This window comes from Chelonoidis abingdonii, chromosome 8 (assembly GCF_003597395.2).
Source record: "Chelonoidis abingdonii isolate Lonesome George chromosome 8, CheloAbing_2.0, whole genome shotgun sequence".
NCBI classification, from domain to species: Eukaryota; Metazoa; Chordata; order Testudines; family Testudinidae; genus Chelonoidis; species Chelonoidis abingdonii.
The window spans coordinates 104,217,906-104,240,873 of NC_133776.1; the positions used below are offsets into that span (position 1 = coordinate 104,217,906).

General features: G+C 41.1%; 1 protein-coding gene across 3 annotated transcripts in view; it reads left to right on the top strand.

Annotated features, from left to right (window-relative positions):
• Window positions 1-420: 420 nt before the first annotated feature.
• LRCH2 (leucine rich repeats and calponin homology domain containing 2) overlaps window positions 421-22,968 on the top strand; it is a 98,256-nt gene continuing 75,708 nt past the window's right edge. The window contains exon 1 of one of the 3 annotated variants that reach the window (XM_075068914.1): window positions 421-722. The gene's annotated coding sequence lies outside the window, so the exon portion shown is untranslated. Of the gene's footprint in view, window positions 723-22,438; window positions 22,510-22,968 lie in introns of those variants that run through there. The other 2 variants (XM_032776458.2, XM_075068913.1) reach the window with 2 other exon arrangements.

The following is a 22,968-nucleotide window of genomic DNA, read 5'->3' on the forward strand; positions in this document are numbered from 1 at the left end:
CCGTCTGCCGGCTCGGGCCCAGCGCAGGGCGAGGGGACAGAGGCTTTGCAAGCCCAGCCCGGCCCTGGTCTCAGAGGCAGGACTTGGCCCGAGCGAGTCTCACCGCGCGGTGTGAGGGGCGGGCGGGCTGCGGTCGCTGGCTAAGCCGGGAGGTGCCTTGAATTGTTACGCGGCCGCAGTGAGAGCAGCAGCAGCAGGCCCCGCCCCCTGCCCGCCGGGGGCCCCGCCCCCTGCCCGCCGGGGGCCCCGCGCGCCCCCACAGCGCCCGGCCCCCACCCTAACAGCGCCGCCCTCAGGCCGGCCGGGGCCCAGCTGGGCTGGGGCGCCGAAGCCGACACCTTGGGGCGCGCCCCGGCCCCGCCCCGAACGCCGCCCCGCGCCGGCGCGCCGGCCCCGCCCCAGGCGCGCCCCGGGCCGGCCGGCGGCGCTTGCGCGCCGAGCCCTGGTTTGTGTGGCGGCCGGCCCGTCTCCGGCACTAACATGCGGCCGGGCCAGGGAGGCGGACGGCGGGCCTTCGGCTTCCCGCTCACCTCACCCTGTCCTACCCCACCGGGCTCGTCACTAGGGGGCGCGGCCCGGCTGCCCCAGCCCACACGGCGGCGCAGCTGGACCGGGCCTGGTAGAGGCGGCCAGTCGGGCAATTCCTGTTGCCTCAGCCGGCAGGAGCTCCGCCGGACTTCCCCGGCGGCTGGCTACTGACCTGAGCGACACCACGCAAGCAGGTGCGGGGCTGAGTGTCTGTGTGTGCGGGGGAGGGATGGACGGGGATAGAGGTTGTCCGGGGGGGGGATTGTTGTTGTGGGGGGGATAGGAAGGGTATGTCCATGGGGGCGGGCAGTGGTGTGTGGGGAGGGATAGGAAGGGTAGTCCTAGGGGGGGGTGGTGGCTGTGGTGGGGGGGATAGGAAGGTATGTCCGGGGTGTGGGTGGGAGTGTGATGTGGGGGGGGATGGAAGGGTATGTTCCATGGGGGGGGGGGAGTGTGTGTAGGCGGGGGACAGGGAATGGGATGTCGGGGGGGAGTCCTGTGTAGGGGGGATAGGAAGGGTATGTCCATGGGGTGTGTTGTGTAGGGGGGGGATAGGAAGGGTATGTCATGGGGGGGGGGAGTGTGTTGGGGGGGATAGGAAGGGTATGTCCATGGGGGGAGTGTGTGTGGGGGGGATAGGAAGGGTATATGGTCCATGGGGGGGGGCAGTGTGTGTGGGGGAGACGGAAGGGTTATGTCCGGGGGGGAGTGTGTGTGGGGGGAGTTGGATAGGAAGGGTATTCCGGGTGGGAGTGTTGTAGGGGGGGGATAGGAAGGGTATGGTCCGGGCGGGGGAGTGTGTGTGGGGGGATTAGGAAGGGTATGTCCGGGGGGGAGTGATGTGTAGGGGGATAGGAGGGTATGTCCGATGGGGGGGGAGTGTGTGTAGGGTGGTGTTAGGAAGGGTTTATGTCCATGGGGGGTGTGTGTAGGGGACAGGGGTTAGAAGGGTTATGTCCATGGGGGGAGGGAGTGTGTGTATGGAGTGGGATAGGAAGGGTATGGTCCAGGGGGAGGGAGTGTGTGTTAGGGAAGGGATAGGAAGGGTATGTCCAATGGGCGGGGAGGACGTGTGTGTTAGGAGGGTATAGGAAGGGTATTCCATAGGGGGGAGGGAGTGTTGTAGGGGGGGAATAGAAGGATATGCCATGCAATGATGGGGGGGGAGTGTGTTGTAGGGAGGAAGGATAGGAAGGGTATGTCCCTGGGGGGGGGTGTGTGTTTAGGGGGGGATAGGAAGGGTATGTCCATGGGGGGGGAGATGGACTGGGGGGAGATATGAAGGGTATGTCCCAGGGGGGCTGAGTGTGTGTAGGGGGGAGATGGGCTGGGGGACATAGGAAGGGAGGGGGCTGGGGGACATGGATGTGTGTGTGTGTGTTTTGGGGGTTGTGTGTATGTAGGGAGAGAGAGGCTGGGGGTAGATAGGAAGGGTATGTCCCAGGGGGGCTGAGTATGTGTAGGGGGGAGATATGAAGGGTATGTTCCAGGGGGGGATCGGTTGGGATTGCGCTTTGGGTAGGACACAGGCAGTCACTTATTTCTCTGTTTCAATAATCAGGCCTGAGAGTTGTGGCTCATTTGTCCCATTTTGGGGGCTCTGGCCCCATCAGGGTGGCAAGTCCCTCATGATGCAGCATTGTTGCTTGGGATTTTCCAATATGCCTCTTTCCCATTATGAGTAAGGGGTAAGGTGGGGGCATGGTGTGCACACATCGCAGTCTGTGAACACAGTGTGCAGATCAGGACTGAATGTATTCACCGTGTTACTAAATACGGATGTGGGAACCTAGACCATTGAATTTATCTAGACTCTCTTAAAATGTGAGGTTAATTGGAGGTATTTGCTTCTATATAGTCTCTAGACAACCTGGTTTCCATTATAAGCTATGGGGGGTTTATTGGGTATTTTTAGACTCTTAATTTTCAATTTATTTGCTACTGGACTGGTCACAGAACGTGAATTAATTAGGGTAGGATGGTAAAATGAAAGAGATTAACTGAGGTCTGCTGTATTTTGATCAAAAGTAGTAAGGGTTTTTAACATGTATTAGTAGGAAACAGAAAGTGATATTTGTTTCTATTTTTCATAGGATTGTGGGTAATTGGCTTATCATTTTGAAAATGAGAGTCTGCCCATTGTAGTGCTTTCATCCATCTGTGACAGTTCTGTGCTCCCATGGTTCATCAAATACTTATTCGTTGTTAGTCTTTGTTGTGGACTGCATTTTGTGTGTTGGGTTATAGGTAATCTTGTTCAATAAGATCACACTTTTTTTTTAATGATTTGTGAAGGCCTGCTAAGAAACTGGATGTTTGGAGTATCCAGCAGTAGGTCTGTTAATGGTTTTATTCTCTGACACATGTGGTATATTTGCATATGCTATGCAGAATGTGGATAGGCAAGAGTGCTTTAATTGTCTTACATTGGATGCACAAGATTAATTTACAAATGGGTTACGGAGTGAGAGCTCTACATCTTCTGTTGTTTTTTTTTTGTTGTTTTTTTTTTTAAAAGGGGGAGGGGTATAAAATGTGCCTGTCAACACACTAAGCATTTCTATGTGTAAATACTCAACAATGAAAATATCTATGAGGAAATGGATATAGTGAATAAAAGATTTCTTCTGTCTTGTATTCTGTTCATCATGGGTCCATACATTTAATGGGTATACATTGATCATAAGATACCACTGAAACGGTTTTGAATGTATACAGTAATTAAAATACAAAGTCAACACAATTTTGTGTAAATTTAATAGCTATCTGACTCTTTTGTCAGAATGCCAATCTGACCTGAGTGATTTATATTGCTGTAGTGCCTACAGTCCCTAATCGGAATTGAGGCTTCATCATGTAAGATATTGTGCAAACACATACAAAGAGGTCCCTGCCTCAAAGAGCTGTATGTGCTTTTATGGCATCAAGAAATTGTTCAAATAGTTAGTAATATTGGCAAATGGCACCGTGAGTCTTCTGCTATTTGTATACAGTGGAACTGGTTTAATGCAGGACCTACTAAAGAATTAATCCTCAAACCATATAGGTTGTAGTTCAACTCCTATACAGATCTTTCCAAAAGTTGTTTATAAACAAGAACTTTGTAGTTTTGTTGTTTCTGGAGTTATCTAATCTGTTTCTTTTGACTGGTGAGTGAATTTTTAGTATTCTATGAGTGCATCAAAAGTTGTTACTTACAGATTTTCTCTAAAGAAGCATTAGATTCTTGGATCAGATTTGCATTATTGTTACACTATTTGTATTTATTTACAGGCACTTCTATGGCACTTAACACTATTAATAAATTAGCTTCACATCACAACATGCCTGTGAAACAGGGAAGCATTAATCCTCATCTTGTTCTATGTAATTTGAAGCACAGTGGTTCTGGTTAAGATTGCTCACTGTTTTGTTGCCTCGATTCTTAGTTATTCATCTAGAGACATTCTTCCAGCGGTGCTGAGCACCCACAGATCCTGTGACAGACAGTGGTAGTTGCCTGTGCTCAACATGCTGAAAATCAGACCCAAAGTGTTTCAAGATGGGCATGCAAAATAAATGCTGTTTTTGAAAATTTGTCTGTAAGTGACTGACTTGCTCAAGGTTTGTGGTGGAGCTGAAAACAGAACCCTAGAACTACTACTATAGCTTCAGGGTTCTGTGCCTTAACCACAACAATATCCTTCCTCCCTAGAGACCAATTTCTGTTTACTGAGTTGGAAGTACTTCTAGTTCACATTTCATAAAACGTCTATTGAATTAAGTGTAAATCAGTGTGACACACAGTTGCTCATTTAAACTTGAACTGAATTGTCCTATCCAGAAAGGGGATGTGGGTAAGAGGATGGTTTGAACACTTCCCTTCCTCCAGTTTTTGTGTGGTCTCCTGGATATGCTGAAGTTTTAAATGCCTTACTGAACCATGAATTGCAAGTGTTGTAGCAAAGGCCTGTGGTATCTTATCGCATCTCATTATATTATGTGGCAAAACTTATTTCCTGCAATAATCTTGCAGCAACAGTAATCTGGCCCTTTAACTCTGATTATGCATCTGTCAAAACCTTTAAACTGGAGAATCTGTGTAAATTGGAGAATATCCAGTAGGAAATGCTGAGACCAAAGTAAGTACAGTCTTGAGGCCCACATCCTCTCATTGTGTGGGCACTGTTAAGTCTGATGGGAATTAAACATACAGGTCTATTACATCACTGATGTCTTGATTTGGCCAAGAAATGAGTTGTGGTGGTGGTTTTTTGTTTTTGTTTTGTTTTTGTAAATCTACTATCAGATTGACACACAGGAAGTGTGTCTTATGTTTTTTGCTTTTTTACTTTTGTGATCTTAGTCATTTAAAAAAAATCATGTGAATTTGATGCTTGTGAAAGATGCTATGTTGACAGCCCTTGAAACTAACATTCTTTATACACAGAACAGGGACCACATAGTAAGCAGATATGCAAACATCCTGACATTGTCCCACCAAACTTCAGCCCTCATTTATTTTTTCTTCAGATATTAAAAATGTGCCCATAAGCACCTGTCCAGTGCTATGGATGCCCATCCTGTAGACCAGAGTTTCTTGGTGCGGGCCGAGGGACTTACTGGCCGCCACTTCCAGCAGCTCCCATTGGCCTGGAGCAGCGATCTGCGGCCAGTGGGAGCCACAATTAGCTGGACCTGAAGACGGGGTAGGTAAACACATCGGCCCAGCTGCCAGGGGCTTTCCCTACACAAGCGGTAACCCCTATTTGAGAAACACTGCTGTAGACGGAGGACTAACCACAAGTTCATTCACTTCAACTGCTACCCTCCTCCACGGCCTTAACAAAGAGGGAGGTAAATGATGGGCTTTGTAGTGTGCCTGCCTCAAAAGTGTCTCTGATATGGAGAGGTTGTCGTAAGATGTAACGGGGAGGCTAAAACAGCCTATCTTCTGATTCCTTGATGTCTCTGCTGAGACTGTCAACAAGCATACCAATTTTGAAGGGTGTATCATTGTCTGATGCTCCTGACATTATTTGACCCAGTTTATTTCCTGTTTATCTGGCCCCTTTTAGATGGATCAATTGATGTTCTCACATAATGCAGATAAGTTTACACCCAAAGAGAGGAGTTGTGGGCATGTTGGTTTGATGATTTACATCATAGTCTTCTAACCAAATTGTACCTTCTTGAATGAAATAGAAGTGTGGTGTGGTGGTTTTCTGTTCGTTTATTTGGTTGTTTTTTTTTGATGGTACTGACATTGATAAGAATGGTGGCAGGTAACTGGCTGGCTGCCAGATACTAAGAACTCAAAGAATCTGTTATTTTAGAACCAGAAACTGTTCTGTAATTTGTTGAGTCTAGATTTTATTGTAGAAATTGAGTGAAGTGCATCTGAAGTAGAGAATATGTGATTCTTACTGAAGACGGATGTTCTTCAGTTTGCAATCTGCAGATCATAATACATGTAAATTAACCTTACAGAAGCTGAAGCATATTATGTTGGTGCATTTCTTGCTCATGAAAGGTGCTGGACTAAAAGTTCTGAAAAATAAAATAGTTATAGCATAAAAAGGAATGGAAGCTGCTGTGCAATGCCTGCCTGCCTGCCAGTGTGTCTCCTACCCCTGTTTTGGGGACTACTCTGGGGTAATTACTCATTCATTCTATCCAGTCAATCGTGGGCTTATCATCTAAAAGATGACAACTGAGGTTGCCAACTGCAATGCTTCTTGGAGTTTTATGGATCTCCGTCGTTTTAGGAATTGGACTGAAACTTTCAACTAGCCTTCTCTTAGATGTAGTCTGTGTTTATACCAGTGATGCAGAGACAAAAGATTTAGTTCTGATCTATTTCTTTTACCTAACTTACAATTTATATTTCCTTGACTTTTCCTACTAAATGGACTATCAGTTTTTTAGAACAGCATTCCAAGAAAGCATTTTATTTGTACTTTTTAAAAAGCTCATTTTATAAAATTCCCCACATTTCATCAGTTAAATATTATAAATGTACCCTATTGGAAACATGAAACAAATTCCAATGTTTTGTCCATATTCATTTCCTATTATCCTAGAACAGAATCTCTTTTAACTCATGTTTTCAGAGTTAGTGCATGTGTAGATAGCTTATAATATATACTAAAAACTTCTTTAGCAGTAACTTGCAGATAGGAATAAAGGAATTGCTATCCTGGATCAGACTCTAGAGATAGTCCAGTATGCTGTCTGTCAGTGGCCAGCAACAGCTGCTTCACAGGAATGTGTAGAACCCTGCAAATGTGGGTTAATCTGGCATCCCTATTGCCTTGCTTTCTAATAATTGAAAATTGTCTTAAGTCCTAAAGAATAACGTTTAATATCCCTTCCAAAACTTTTGTTATAATCTTATTGTCCATATACATTTCCAGTCCCTCTTTGAATCTTGCTAAGTTCATGGCTTCAATGACTTCATGTGGCAGTGAGTTCCACAGTTTTATTGCACATGTGAAAAAGTATTGCCTTTCCTTGGTTTTGAATTTTCCACACTTTTTTAATTTAATTGAAAGTGTGCCCCTTGTTCTTGTGTTGCTAGATGGAAAGAAGAGAAGTGTCTATCTTCTGTAGCTTTGATTATTTTGTATACTTTTATTGTGTCCTTTATGTATTTTTTTCTAAAGTAAACAACTTTCTTCATAGAAGAATTTGCCCATGTCTATATTAGGGCTTGGCTACACTCGACACTTCAAAGCGCTGCCGCGGGAGTGCTTTGAAGTGTGAGTGTGGTCAGCTCTCCCAGCGCTGCACGTACTCCTCCTCCTCATGGGGATTAGCTTGCAGCGCTGGGAGCCACGCTCCCAGTGCTGCGGCACTGTTTACACTGGCGCTTTACAATGCTGTATCTTGCAGTGCTCAGGGTTTTTGTGTTTTGTTTTTTTTTTCCACACCCCTGAGCGAGAAAGTTGCAGTGCTGTAAAGCACCAGTGTAGCCAAGGCCTTAGAATCATAGAATATCAGGGTTGGGAGGGACCTCAGGAGGTCATCTAGTCCAACCCCCTGCTCAAAGCAGGACCAGTCCCCAGACAGGTTTTTGCCCAAATCCCTAAATGGCCCTCTCAAGGATTGAACTCACAACTCTGGGTTTGGCAGGTTGACGCTCAAACCAGTGAGCTATCCGTCCCCCATCATTCTTGTTATCTTTCTGCATTATCTGTCTTGAGATGGTCTGATCAGTACTGCTCAGAGTATTCCAAATGAGGCTGCAACCCTGATTTATAAAAAAGCATAATAATATTTTCTGTATTATTCAGCTTTCCATTGTTTATGCAGCCTACTATCCTGCTAGCTGTTTTAACTGCAGGTGCGTAATGAGCAGCAGTCTTCATTGAGCTGTCCACAGTGATGCCTAGGTCTCTCTAGTGAATGGATACAACCAATGTAAAACTCAGGGTGGTGTATAAGTAGTTTAAATTTTTGCCTACAATGTGCATTACTTTGCTTTTATCAACACTGAATTTAATTTGCCATCATGTTGCCCATACACCTAGCTGGTTTAGGTCTCTCCAAATTCTTTGCAATCCTTTCTGGTTCTGACTAAGCTAAATAACACTGTCAAATGCAAATTTTGCTACCTCATTACTCACTTCTATTTCAGATAGTTAATCTATAAAACATTATAGAGGACCTTGATGATTAACTTTATGCCTTGATGAAAACAGACCATTCTGTTGTCTTTACTTTTGTCTCTTTGATCTATGAGGACTTAGCTGATTGTGAAGAATTTTGTCAAATGCCTTTTGAAAGCCTGAGTAAATTGTCAACCAGTTCTTTTTATCCACAAATTTGTTGACATGTTCAAAGAATTCCAAGAGATTAGTGAGATACTACTTCCCTTGGCAGAAGCTGTGCTGGTTAGCCCATGATCTTCCAGGTGTGTTAAGTGTATTTTTTCAGTTTGTTCCACATATAGATGTAAGGCTTACTGGTCTGTAATTCCATGATTCACCTCTGTCCTTTTTTAAAATATAGGTGCATCATCTGTTACTCTCAGTCCTTTGGAACAGTAGCTGCTCTCGGTTAGAGGTTACATATTTTTCTTAGCCATTCAGTCACTTCATACTTTTGGATTCATGCTGGGCCTGGTGACTTGTTGCTTTTTAAATGATCAGATTGCTTCAGTACGTCATCTTCTGGCACTGCAGTCTTTGATAGTATCTCACCTCTATTACAAGAAAATTATAGGTCTGGGTCTGGTATCTCTTCAACATCCTTTGAAGACTGATGCAAAGAAGTCATGTAGTTTCTCAGCAATGTCCTTACCTTCCTTAATTGCTCCCTTTAACCCGGCATGATCCAGCTGTATGATCTGTATCAGTATGATACTGATAATTCCAAATCTCTGATTTGTTTATTTTTTATCTTGTAGAAAACTTGTTTATTTTGGACAGTACCTGCCATGTTTGAATTTGTAATGGGACTTTGGGAGGAGAGGTCCACACTAGCAGATCCCACTTCAGAATCAGATCTTTATTCAAACAAAGTCAGTGTTAATATCTCATCACCAGCCCAGTGCAGTTGCTTAAAATGAAGTTGCATATTGAAATAGCTGGAACCCAACACTCCACACACCTTTTATTTAAATAGCTTAGTGCACATTGATTTTTAGAAGGAGGAAATACCATGTTCTGCTGTGTGTGTTTCATTCTCATTGAAGGCACATGTAAGAGAAACAGGTGTAAATGACTGAAGAGAATCAGAGGATCAAACGTGAAAAACTGGTTCAGAAATACTGATGTGTGTGGGGGGGGAAATAATGGCAGTGGACATTGGAAGAAAAATAATTGTGAGTATTATAACACCTGAATACTTCTGCTACAAGCCTGTCCTAATGCATTAACACATTTAAACAAAAGTTTAGAGAAATTTAATAGGACCAATATTAGGTGGAGGTTCAAAGCAGGAATAAATTTCAGTGAACAGTATAATAAAATACTGTTAAGTGAGTTGTTCTTGTCAGTGTTCTAATATTTAGCACAACAAAGCATGTGCAGGCCTCCAAATCTCTGTGACAGTTTTACAATATGACTGGATTACCCCCTTGAACCCCAACCTGTTCAGGGGAGATTGTCTCCCCAGCACTTTGGGGAAAGTAGAACCTAAGTGGTGCCTCCTTTCTGTCCCTGTCATGTGGCCTTGGTGGGGAGGGAGAAACTGCAGGAGGAACCAGGCTGAGACTTGAGCTTGTGGAAGCAGCTGAAGTAGCAGCCAAAGCCAGGGACCTTTGGATATTCAGAGAAATTAGACGCCCAACTTCCACTGACCATCATTAGGAGTTAGGAACTTACTGCTCATCTGTGCCTTTGAAAATCTCGTACGTAGTTCTTGACTATGGTAAGTGTTGTTTAACTTATGTGCTGCTTACCTGAAAAGTCTTACATAAATTTGATTAGTGCTGTGTTAACTATGTGAGGCAAAGTCTCAATTTTATTTGTCATAACACTAAAATAGGTTAAATTTTAATTGTTTTCTTAACTCGGGCAAAACTTAGGATGTAGAGCTCTCTTCGTTCTTGCCCCTCGTCCCCAATATTATTTAACTATTGTGTTTTTTGTTTAGTTTTAACCTTAAAATGATACTGTCAGAGCTCAAAACCTAACAAAAGCAATGTTAGATACTATACTGCCACACTCCCCTTCTGTCCCCCAATCTCCAAGTTCTGTTTTCTAATTTGTTTTGGAAGCTTCCTTTGTCCTTCTCTCCTGCTGCTTTGTTACCAGCACATATGACAAGGAAACACGCGTGCCTCTCAGTGGCTGTTGGTGAATATACGCAGGAGCAGTGTATGTCTCTGTGCATGTCACCACGGCTTGACTGAAGATAAACTTAGGAGTTCCCCCTTTCTCCAGTTCATCTTAGTTTTTTCTTTCCAGTTCCCTCACTGCAGGCAGACATTCTGCAGGGGAAGTACCTAACTGTCCACTTTCTCTGCTCTTCCTCTGGGTCCATGCAGAAGTTGTGTAGTGGGGGAGGGAAGAGACCTATCCTCCTGGTCACCCTTTTTTCTTCCCTTGCTCATTCGCAGGCATTTGGGAGAGACATGCATCCGTTTTCTCTGATTCTTGTAGGGTGTACAGAAACTCCATGTCAATCTTATTTTAAATGTAGAGATTTGTGAATTAAAGATTTCCCTTCCTCTCCCCCACCGCCAACAAAGTTACATATTAGTATCCAAATAAATGCTGAAACTTCAGCAGCTTCACTTCTGCTGAAATACTAGTTAAACACACACTTACAGGGCCCTGGGGGAGGTATATGCAAATGAACTTCCCATAGAGGAAGCTTAGGAGTAATATTGATAAGATGATTGAGACAAGGAATTGAAACTGATTAGTAACACAGGTGAAAATTGCTCTATATGGACTGCTGTCATATGTGCAAACTGAATAGAAAAACTACTTTTCTTTGATCAGCTTTAAATTTTATTAATCAGGCATGTTACTCTTCTATTATTACATGTATTTGTTTGACTAGCTGGACTTCTACTCCTTTGTTGCTTAGGCACTTGTAAACTGTCTCCTGTGTTCTTTTTAATTGGCTGGATCAAACTGATTTACTAAAGTGTCATGAAAATTTTTTCTGTACGTTTGAAAGTTTTTCTTTGGGAACTATTCTGTGTAGGCTAACAAGCAGAAATACTAAGTGTAACTACGGTAGATTATATTGCAATGACAAATTTGGAGTTTAATGTGCTTTAGGTTCATTCTAATTACCCCTTTATATTCATATCTGAATCAGTGCTGACGGACTGACCTTTCTTTTAAAAACAAAGCAAAAACCCTTTATGTGAAATGCTTATGCACAGCCCTGCAAAAACCTCTACTTTATGAACACAAAGTGTTCTCATTATACAACTGCTTCCTATTTGTGGACAAACCTCGCAATAACGCGCCCCGCCATAACACGAAATCGCATCTAACGCGATCATAAGTTGGCTCCTCTTTACGGCCTAATACCAGTGGTCCCCAATGCCATGGCACCCGCTGGGACATTGAGGTGCCCCTGCTTAGTGCCCAGCAGAGGAGAGAAGCCATAGCCCTGTGTCTGCCAGGGACAGAGAGCACCGGCGCCCACAGCCCTGGAGTTCTCTGTCCCTGGCAGGCACAGGGCCGCGGCTTCTCTCCAAGCCGGAGAAAAGCCGCGGTCCCGCACCTGCCGGGGGGGGAGAGCACTGGCGCCTGCAGCCTCGGAGTTCTCTGTCCCCAGCAGGTGCGGGGCCGCAGCTTCTCTCCCCTACTAGACAGCACACATCAGTGCACCGCATTGGGGACCACTGAGTTAAACTGACCATCTTGAAACCCCGCTATACTGCGACCCTGCATTTATCGCAATGGAATTTTTTGGACCCCAAACATCGCATTATAGCGGGGTTTCACTGTAGTTGTTTGGAGGCAGAGGATAATGGAAAAGCAAGTTTTTAAAATCTTGAAGGGATCCTTTCCTCTCCATCATCCCTTTGGGAGTCTGTCTGGTATGCTAATATGGATTTCTGAGTTAAGGAAAACTTATTCTGAAATTTCAGTCTGCTCGGGTGTTCTCTGAAGAAATGTCATAATACTCTACTTTTTGAGCTTTCTGTGGTTTATTTTTTGTATTTTAATTCAGCTAGCTTTCATAGCTGGCTCTCAATTTAGGCAGATACTGCACTTTATAAAATACACCCAAGGACGATTTCACAGATGCACTAGCCTTTTTCCTAGCTAGTAATTCAGAACACCCATTGTCCTGGGTGCTGTATGAACATACACAAAGATTTGATTTCTTCCCCCATGATTTTACAGTCTGGCCTGACTACTGAAGATCTGCCAAATGAAAGCACTGTGGATTTCGGAAAGATACATCTTTTCATTTCAGTTATTTTATAAAAGCAGCGAGCATCTCCAAGTCCAGCATAACACTTGCTCATCGGATCTAAGCTTCAGATCACCGAAGCCTTCTGATCAAACACAGGTTTTTCAGGCTATGCACCATAAAAAGATAGATGAAAATCCAAAATTTTCAACTATACTCTCCTACCAAATCTTCTTAAAGCATGGGCAGTCCCAAATGACTGTGTGGTTCTGAATGTTCTTAAAATCATATTAGCATAATTAATGTTAATATAAAATACTAAATTATAGAAATAAAACTAGGTCTTTTGATGCATGTGCATCCTTGAAATACAACAGACAAATTAGTCTGTTTTCTGAAGCTCACCATTCCAAACAGCATCAGGAACAGCCAGCTAATACAAAATTTGAAGTCTGGAAAAATGAGAGAGTACATTTTTAATTTTTTAAAGCAATGTTGAATTAAGTCAAAACAAAGATGAACTAAATCAAATTTATGAAAGATTGGTATGTGAAAGTAAGATGATTATTATGAATTAAATATTTATCAGAAAACATACATCCTTGGCTATACTAACTGGGGTATTGCGGAAACTTAAACTGAATAAAAGATGGGCCTAATGTCTGAAAAATCAGATGTACCCAGTACCCCTTATTAAAATTGGTCAAAAGAAAGTCTGACAAGCGCTCTTACCTCCCAAACAGATAACTAAAAGTGGAAGGGAATCTACTTCTGAAAGCTATTAGAAAAGTTGGATGTTTTTTCTCTTTATATTATCAATGCATTGAATCAGAACTTGAAAAATCCACTTGCTACTAGTGACTAGGCAGCTTGCAGTGGCATATATGAGGACCAACAACAAATTCTGTCAAGTGTAAGCACTCTTTCCTTACCCAAGTATTCTTTGTCCTTAAAGTTGTGGAAGAAACCTTCCAAATATGAACAAATGCAGCAGTATCTCCTGCAGCTTCTAAAAAGCTCCACGGCCTCTGCAGGCTGTGTGTGTGGTTTTTTTTTGTTTTTGTTTTTTTAAGCAGCAATAGAATGAAATCTAACAACTTTGTCCAGTTTTCCATTACTGTTCAGAACTGTGAAATTAATGAAATTGACCAGAATAATGCTAATGTTTTCTGCTGCTGTTTTGGACAAAGGGCTTGGCTACACCTGAAACTCCAAAGCACTCCCACGGCAGGGATTAGCTTGCAGCGCTGGAAGCCGCGCTCCCAGCACTGGGGCACTGTTTACACTGGCACTTTGCAGCGCTGTAACTTGCTGCACTCAGGGGTGTGTTTTTTCACACCCCTGAGCGAGAAAGTTGCAGCAGTGTAAAGCGCCAGTGTAGCCAAGGCCTTAGATGAGTGGAGTAATTCCAACACTTGCCCCAAGACAGCTAGAGGAGGATAGAACAGCATAGGCCATCGCCTCACTTACAGCAGCCCTGAGACTCGGGGGTTGGTGAGAGAAAGTGGTCAGTCTTCCCTTCCAGCAGCCAAACAACTTGTTTGGGGAAAAAGGAGTTCAAATTTGAGACATTAGCAGATGCTTTTCCAGAAGATAGTACCTACTCTTCCGGGCATCTGGAGCTTGGTCTTTGTCTAAAAGCATCGTCCAATGAGATCACAGTTGAAGTCACTTATTTTTTAAATCAGTCTCCTGACTAATAGGTTTAGATCTGTGCAAAATGAGTGATTGGTAAAATTTTAAAGCCTCGTCATATTAAATATACTTTGACTAACTTTAATAATGTTTGTTAATATCAACAGAACTTATAATAGTTTGTTTCTATTTAAGAAATAACTGAAGAAGGCACCATTAACAAACTCAGAAGCATTTAGTTCCAGTAGAAAGTCTAGCTTAAGTTGACATCTCATGTAAATTATCTCACCTAGTTGTGCAATATTACTGTAGCTGGGAGACCTTTCTTCCTATAATCCTGTCTCTTCATTAGTAAAGTTAAAATTTCACCAATGAAATCTTTTATTCTCCAGAGTTTGTAAAATTTAATGTGAGCAGAGCATTAGACATTTGTCCCAGTAGTAAAGTTCCTATGAATTGGCAGTTGAACAGTTCTTATTTTCTTTCCTTTCCTGTTTTAGGACTGAAGATAGACATTTCCTGAAAAAAGCCAGTTTGGCTGGATAAAGGTGAAAATGCAATGTCAGTCTTTCATTAACGGTCTTCTGTAGAAGACTAGAAATAAAATGTATTCTTCAAATCTTCCTTTTATTATAATGCCTGATAAATAACTCAACATGAACAGATTGGGCAGGATATAAATTCTAGAAGTGTTTGAGTAGCCTCCAGATTGCACAGGTAAGAGTGAGAGTTGCTTCTTCTCACCTGCTAGTTGCACTGATTCCTTAGGATTTTGCTTCAGTGGCCTATTTCAACAAATCTCAATTCAATATTCAAGCCTTATCAAAAAATTTTTCCAAATACTTGAGATTATCAGGGCAAGTCAAAGTGATATCACTGAATCATTTAAAAAAAAAAATACCATCAAAGCCCCACCCACCTGATGTTTTTCAGATTCTGTTTTACATGTATTAGTGTAGTAATAATATCCTGTATATTTTAGTTCGGCACAAATGTGCCAGTTAGTAATTTACATACCACAAGGTATTTTATGAACTGACAGTATCTTTTTTGTTCTTTTAGAACAAATGATTTATTTAGGGAGCCTGTAAACAATGAATTTTAGAGGCCTTTCATGTATAACTAGTTTTTCCAGACAGTATGTGTCAAATTACCTTTTTTATTATTTTTTTCAATTTAAATTTGGATAGTGTACTGTTTAAATGTATTCATCTAAAGAGCTGCAAAGCTGTTTTGAGACACTAAGAATGCAGTCCTGTTCACTTTGGTTACATGGTTTCCAGTTTCAAAATTAGCACTTAAATTTAAATTATTGAAAACAGTCGATGAAGGTAGTGGAAATAATTTAGCATCCCTAAATACTAACTGAAAGGAAAATTTACTGTGAGATGAACTTATTTGACAGCCTGGCTTCAGAGAAGTTAGCGCTCTGTAGGTATTGTGCATTTGAGGAAGTCTTTAAGGCCTCCTGGCCTCTTGGAAGCAGCCTACCAGACAACAAGGGTTTACAGTCTTTAGTTGAAAAGGCTTATGCTGTAGGCCCATGTGGAACCTTTTGCCTGCCCTACACATTGCTTAACTGCTTTCATCTCACTTAGATTAACTCCATCTGGGGCCATATGTGTCTGCAGCCCCTTTTTGTCTAGTTTATTCAGGACCTGACACTGTGAAATTAGGATGCTCCCAATGTTGAGGAATATCCATGTGGTCTTGACAAAGAAAATGGTGGCTCATCTTAGCCACTCAGTACCTCTGACATCAAATTCCCTGTCTGGAAGAATATTTTCCTTGATGGTGTGACTTAATTTCATAGAGTAACTGAAATTCAGGCACTAATATCTGATCAACTTGATACCACATGCTGAAAGGATAAAGTGGTGCAGTGGACTCATCTGAGTTCTGCCTTAATAAGAGTATTGCATTGGCAACAGTTTTCCCCATAAGTGCATACCCATCTTCAGAAGTCCTTTTCCCATATACTTGATGTCAAAAGGCCCTCACAGGTCTCCTTGGAGAGGATTAACTCTTAAATTCCGCTTGGCTTTCTATCATTTAACTGCAGTTCCTCAGGCAGTGCAGTCACTAGGTGACTGCATTTTGCATTGTGATGACATTAAAAGCTGTGTCAAGGCTCATTCAGTCTGAGGTAGAGTTATTGTTTCTATTGCAGTCATGTAAAACAGCCACATGGCTACTTGTGGTAGGTTTATAGAGCACTATTGCTTGGTTTTGGCCCCTGGTTTTTCAATCCTACAGAACCTGTTTCTGAAGTGGAAGGGTGGGAGCACAATTTGAACTTGCAGTTCAGTTGTTTTGGCATGGTGAAATATTTGAAAATTTTGGATTGTTAGAATGCACTGTACAGACTGTTGTACTTTAAATAGTTTCGCGCTCGCTTTAAAATTATTTTTACATAATTTAGTGTTAATGGAACAATGTCAGTTTAATCAGGAGTATGAGTATATATTTTAGATAATAGCTCTTACATAGTGCTTTTCATGAGTATCTCAAAGGAGAACAGTATCATTATCCTCATTTTACAGATGGGTAAACTGAGGCATAGAGAAGCAAAGTGATTTAGTCACTGGCCTTCTAGCAACCTTGGGTAAACCAGCAATAGAACCCTGGTCTCCTGGGTTCCAGTCCAGTGGTCTTTCCATTAGACCACACTGCCTTCTCAATTCTTGAAATAAAGGAATAGATCAGAGGTCGGCAACCTTTCAGAAGTGGTGTGCCGAGTCTTCATTTATTCATTCTAATCTAAGGTTTCACGTGCCAGTAATACAGAAAGAGACCACCTAAAAATGCTAAAGTGTAAGTCTATAATATATAACTAAACTATTGTCAAGTATCAGTGGGGTAGCCGTGTTAGTCTGGATCTGTAAAAGCAGCAAAGAATCCTGTGGCACCTTATAGACTAACAGACGTTTTGGAGCATGAGCTTTCGTGGGTGAGAGCTCATGCTTAAAACGTCTATTAGTCTATAAGGTGCCACAACTAAACTATTGTAAGTTAAGTAAATAAGGCTTTTAAAATGTTTAAGATGCTTCATTTAAAATTAAATTAAAATGCAGAGTCCCCCAGACCTGTGACCAGGACCCAGGCAGTGTTGAGTGCCACTGAAAATCAGCTCACGTGCCACCTTAGGCACGCATGCCATAGGTTGCCTACCCTGGTATAGATGAAAATTTAAGCATCCTATCCCGTAAAACCTGATGATCTTAGTTTGTGATAACCTCTGTATGTCTGGTTGTTGTCTGGCATTGAATGAATGAGAAAGGAAGAATGCAGCTGCAAATACAGTAGTTTGATGTTTGGGCTACCTGCTATGCATTTAGTGATTAAATAAGCTATGATGCTGGTGGCTGTACAGTAGATATAAATAGAGAAGCACTGAGTAACTAAAACATCCGTATGTACTTTTAAATATTCATTTTACTTTTTTCACATTTAATGAAAAAAGAGCTTCTGAAATACCTGTGCACCTTCAAGAAATAAGTGTCATTAGCTGTTCATGGCTTGCTGTTGGTTATGAGGATTAATTGTATTCTGTGAAATCCATGTTATTCCTTAGATGGGTTTTTTGTATCTGCCGATCAGCCAGACTCATATTGGTGGGGATGATGACATTAATTTAAAGCTAATAATCTTAATTGAACCTGGAGCAAATGTTCAATTTTTAAAAGTGTATTACTAAGAACTAAATTGGCAAGTCTGATACCATCCAGTTATTCTAGAATTGTTGGTTGTTGCTGCTATTTTATCATCTTATGATGGTGGTTGGGGTCAAATGGGAATCATTGTGCTAGGTACTGTACAAACACAAGCATCAGACTGTTCCTGCCCCAAAGATCTTCCAATCCAAATAAGCAAGACAGACAAAGGGTAGGAGAAAAGACTAGAACATGCATTGTTCACTACCCTTGAAAGAGCAGCAAATGTCATGTTAGTTAGTTCTGACTTTGTTTTTGCTAGTGGATTTAGGTAGATGTAAAGACTAAGGAAGGCAGGCGGCAAGAGCAAATGCTTAGGGTATGGCTGCACTTGAAATTTCAGAGCGCTGCCGTGGCAGCGCTTTAAAGTGTGATTGTGGTCGGAGTGCCAGCGCTGGGAGAGAGCCGGGCTCCCAGCGCTGCCGCACTGATTACACAGAGGCTTTACATCGCTGCATCTTGCAGCGCTCAAGGGGGTGTTTTTTCACACCCCTGAGCGTGAAAGTTGCAGCGCTGTAAAGTGCCAGTGTAGCCATACCCTTAGTCACCACTGGAGTGGTCATCAGCTCCCTGTGTTCCAAGTGTAAGTGTGTTGGGGAGAAAGGTGTGTGCTGCTTTGGAAACGTAGGCCTAGCTTTCAAATTAGTGTTCACATTCAGTTATGGCATGGTGACAACACAAGCAACCTGAGAGAAGTGGAGACTTCTGAAAGTTTTTGTCAGCCAAACCTGAATGGAATTTCACTGGACAAAAGACCCTTCTCTAGCCCATGGACTTTCCCACTGCTAAATTTGAAAAACCTGCTGCGAACATTGAGGGTTTTAGAATTTCTCAAAGTCACAAAAATATTTCACAGTGGAATGTCTTAGCCTAAATACAGGAGTGGAGTCTTTGCCAGCTCCCCTTAGAATACAGTTTTAAAGTAGCAACATATTACGTGTTACCTTTTATAATTTTAAAACCACCTTTCATTTACTAGCTTCTCTCTACTTCTTTCTTGTAACAGATCATGATACAGTTGTAAAGTGCTTTTAAAAAAAAAAAAAAAAGTGTGTAATGGGATGGGGTTTATTTCCATTTTGGTAAGCTGATGACAGACTAATCTGTGAACTGCTTTTAGCTAAAGTCCATTGAGCTGTTTTCTACCACTAATCTTCTGTATTGGTTTTATAAATACTTGTTTGATTAATGCTACAATATAAATTCATAAGAATCATTAGAGTTCGTTAAGGCAGATATGTACACAAGGACATGTCTTGCTATTCTAAATGCTTTCTTATAGATACAGATATCTCTATATGACTTATGGACTGATTCAGTTTAAGGACAATAGATTGAGTCTTGTCTTTAAATGTCTGCTGACTTCTCATCAACCACATTTTTTCCCTTGGAGAATGATATTATTATTCACATTTTATTTGTCATTCCTTTTTTAAAAAAGACAATTGCATAAAAACAGGGCCTCTGTTCCTCAGTGATAAGAAAAGACATACTTCCTCTTTCCAAATTGAAATCATATCCTCTGACACTGAAGTTGGTTACTGTGGAAATGATTGATGTCACAAAAAGATGATTACGGCTTCAGTTTGGGAATGAGCAGCAGAAATGGATCTCTTCTTCAGAAACAACTGTCCTAGTTTGAAGTAGACTGTGTTTGTTGTTTCCCTGGTTTACTATTACATAGTATAACACAAACTGTCAGTTTTTAAAGAAATATGTGTTAATAGCAGTAGCGCTTCAAATTCTTCAGAAACTTGGCACTTTTCTGAGTGGTATGGGCACGTCTCTCTTTCTGTTATTATTAATCATACTAAAGAATGTTAGACACAAACTACATGTTGCTGTTGGTGCAGGTGTTTTTTTCCCCTTGTTGCTCTATCTGACCTGTACTTCTGAGGTTTATCCTATTATTTTTCCCTATTATTATGCCCTGTAAAAAGAAAAAAACTGACAGTGGGAGTCTCTGGATATCTGGCAAGGGTTATATAGGTATTTGTATCTCTTTTACAACAGCTGAAATAATGGAATAAAATCATTAAAAAAGTCCTCAATAACCCTGGCAAGGAACCTTTAGTCTGCAATGATTGGATGCTGATCTATATGAGAGAGGATTCTTTCTCTTTTTAATTCTTTATCCCTCTACTTAGAAGAATCACAGCTTCCTACAGGGCTTGATCTTGCACAGTATGTTGCTATCTTGCATGGAAGACATGTGGACTACTCACATGGTTAAAGCTATGCATGTGCTTAAGTGCTTTGCTGGATCATGCTAGTGTGCTAAGCACCTTGCAGAACTGAGCCCATAGAGACAGTCGGCTTAAAAACTGAGCTTTCATTGGACATTCCTCTTCCCTTATAGATTGTGGAATACTCGGTAAGGGCTTTGATCTGGAACATGATTGTGTGTCTCTTTCTCTTTCAGATGCACGTCTTTGTTTTTTCTTTTTAAATAAGAATCCGGGGATTGATATATCAAATATTTTGAATCATTTTCCATTGGTTGTCACAAGTGTCTTTCTCTCACTCTTGTACTCTGTGCTAAATGAAATAGTGTGAAATTTTATATACGGTGAAAGTTTCATTGCAAATCGTTAGCCAGTTGTAACTCTGAAGACAGTTTGTCAGTATGTTGAGTAGAAGGAGTGGGTTTTAACTGACTTTTTTTTTAAGTTGTTCCCAACATGAACTTTAAATAGTACTGAACAAGCAGCTGCAATAAGTTGCAGAGAAACTTATTTTCTAATTATTGTGGAGAAGATTCTCTTGCTTTTTAATATTTAATTGTAATATAGTGCCATCCATCCAAAAAACATCAAAGCTGTTTACACACAGTAATAAATTAAGCTTCACATCCCAGTGAAGTAGAGAACTATCTCCATTTTGCATATTTACCATAAGTGTCACAAGAAGTTTGTGGTAGTTCTTGGAATACATCCCAGTTGTCCAAACTCTTTCTTGTGCTTTTGACAGAAAAGAATCCTTGCCCCACCTCTTCTCCACTGAAATTACACTGTTTCAATGAGAAAAATATCACAAATATGCACAAGTTTATATAAAATTTCTGGTGTTTTGACTTTCAGGCCAGGCACCTGGAATTACTTATGTGGGGTCTGTAATCACATCACTGGTACAATAATTACTTAGTAAGTTTTAAATTTCATTTTAACTTTCTTTGAACACTGATGTGGTCATAGGAATCCAAGGATCTTTACCCTGAAATAAAAAGTGCCTGTTTTATATTAGAATGACTACAATTTAGTATTAAGAGATGTTTAAATGGCATCAAATCTTTTTCGTATCCAAGAGTGAATTAGTGCATACTCCCGTGGTGGCAGATATCGGAGCTTTGGGGCTTTTTTCCGCTTTGCCTTCTGTGGCTTACCATTCATCTTGAGACAGAGTCAAGGATCATAATTTTCCCTGCTCTGACAAGAAATCTTAGTGCTGAGGTTTACTTTTCTCAAAAACAAACACAACCTATTTTAGTTTGTGATTTCATTCTTTCACTTTCCCCTTCTATCTGGGAAAGGGGCTATGTTTGTGTTGGATAAACTTATAAAAAAAAAAAACTATTCTAAGAATAAATTTAAATACAATTGTCCAGTCCATTGAGTATCAGAATTGGGAGCAAGAAGGAGCAGGTACTAGATATGAAATCTGAGTGATAACTTTTCCTTCCTTCTCTGGCCAATGGCTAACTTAATTTGATTATTAATGATTCAATTTCAGTATATTCAGAAGTGTAACTCAGATACTGGTGTATGACTTGTAAAACAAAGCATCCTTTGTGGGTCCCATATTTTCTAGTCCTGCACAGATTAATCATTGCCATGTAAACCTGATCATGAGGAAATGATCCTGCTGTGTCTAAAATGGTAAATTTGGCTTGTTTTTATGATGCATCAGTAATAGGCTAAGGAAAATTGTTTAATTATCCATCCAATGGAATGATCTGGAGAAAACTAGAATGAACTCTTTTTTGTTCTTGTCTACACAGAGGCTTTCTTTGACATACCCCTGCCTCTTTTTACTTTAGCATGGTTGAACTGGCTTTCAGTAGTATATTGCATGGTCCTGGCTTGTGCTGACTAAGAATTAGCCAACTGTAATAAAAACTCCAACAGCTGGTTTACACTAATGTTCTCACAATTACTAGTTCTGGTTGAGTGTCACCAGTGCTAGAAGAATGGTGGGAGAAGTTCACAAAAAACACAGTGTTGGTGAAATCATAGAGCTGCGTAGTCCCAGTATGGGCATACCACATAGGGGACCATATGCCTCATGATTTGGCTCTATTCACACTTGTCAGAGAAACAAAGATATCTTCAAATGTGGTTCCCAACCCTAAATGGGTGGAGCCCAAACTGTACGGGCAATCCCACCTCCTAAATTAATGATTCATACCCCTTGCCACCACCTGTAGAACTGTAGTAACATTTCATTAAAATAAAATATGGTGCTTTAAACTGTGATTAGTTTACATTAATCTTTATAAAACAATGTTAATATTAAAACAGTTCTGTAAGCCATAATTCTACCCTGGATTTACTGGAAAGATGGGGGTCGGAAACTGAAATTATGTCACAACAGGAATATAGGGTTAAAATATAGTATATATTTTCACAGCATTGTATATTTTAAATATCCAAGATAAGTAGAATATTTTCTTCAGCCTCAGTCTTCCCTATTGTTGATCTGTCCTCATCAAAGCTGACAGACAGATGTCATCAGGAGTGACACAAACATTGGACGCCATTGTGAAACTGGAAGACTAATTGATAATTGAATCCAGATTCTTGCCAAGAATTTCCATTTACTTCAGGTTGGTTTCAAGTGTGCTAGCATTTATGAGGGAGAAGATGATGACTTTTAAGAGGATGACTCTACATTTTTATGTTAGCGAAACATAAATAACACTATGAATCGTGTTCCCCTGAACATTTGCAAGTTGCTTGAAAACCTTAACACCCATGTGAGTTAGGTAAATAATATTATACCACTTAGTACCTCTGTTTCCCTGCCCGTGAAGTGGCTTGCTCAAGTGAGTCAGTGGCAGAGGTGGAAATAAAGCATAGATTTCCAGACCTTCAACTTGCTGTATTGGAGCAGACAAGTTGTCCATCTAGCATTACATCCAGTTTCTGACATCAGCATATGCCTCAGAGTACAGTACAGGAATCCCTATATTGGGAAGCTATTTAATAACCTGCTCATAAGAAGAAATATTTCATGTATGAAATCCCACTCTATTTTCTGCTTTATACATTTTTTTGTTAAAATT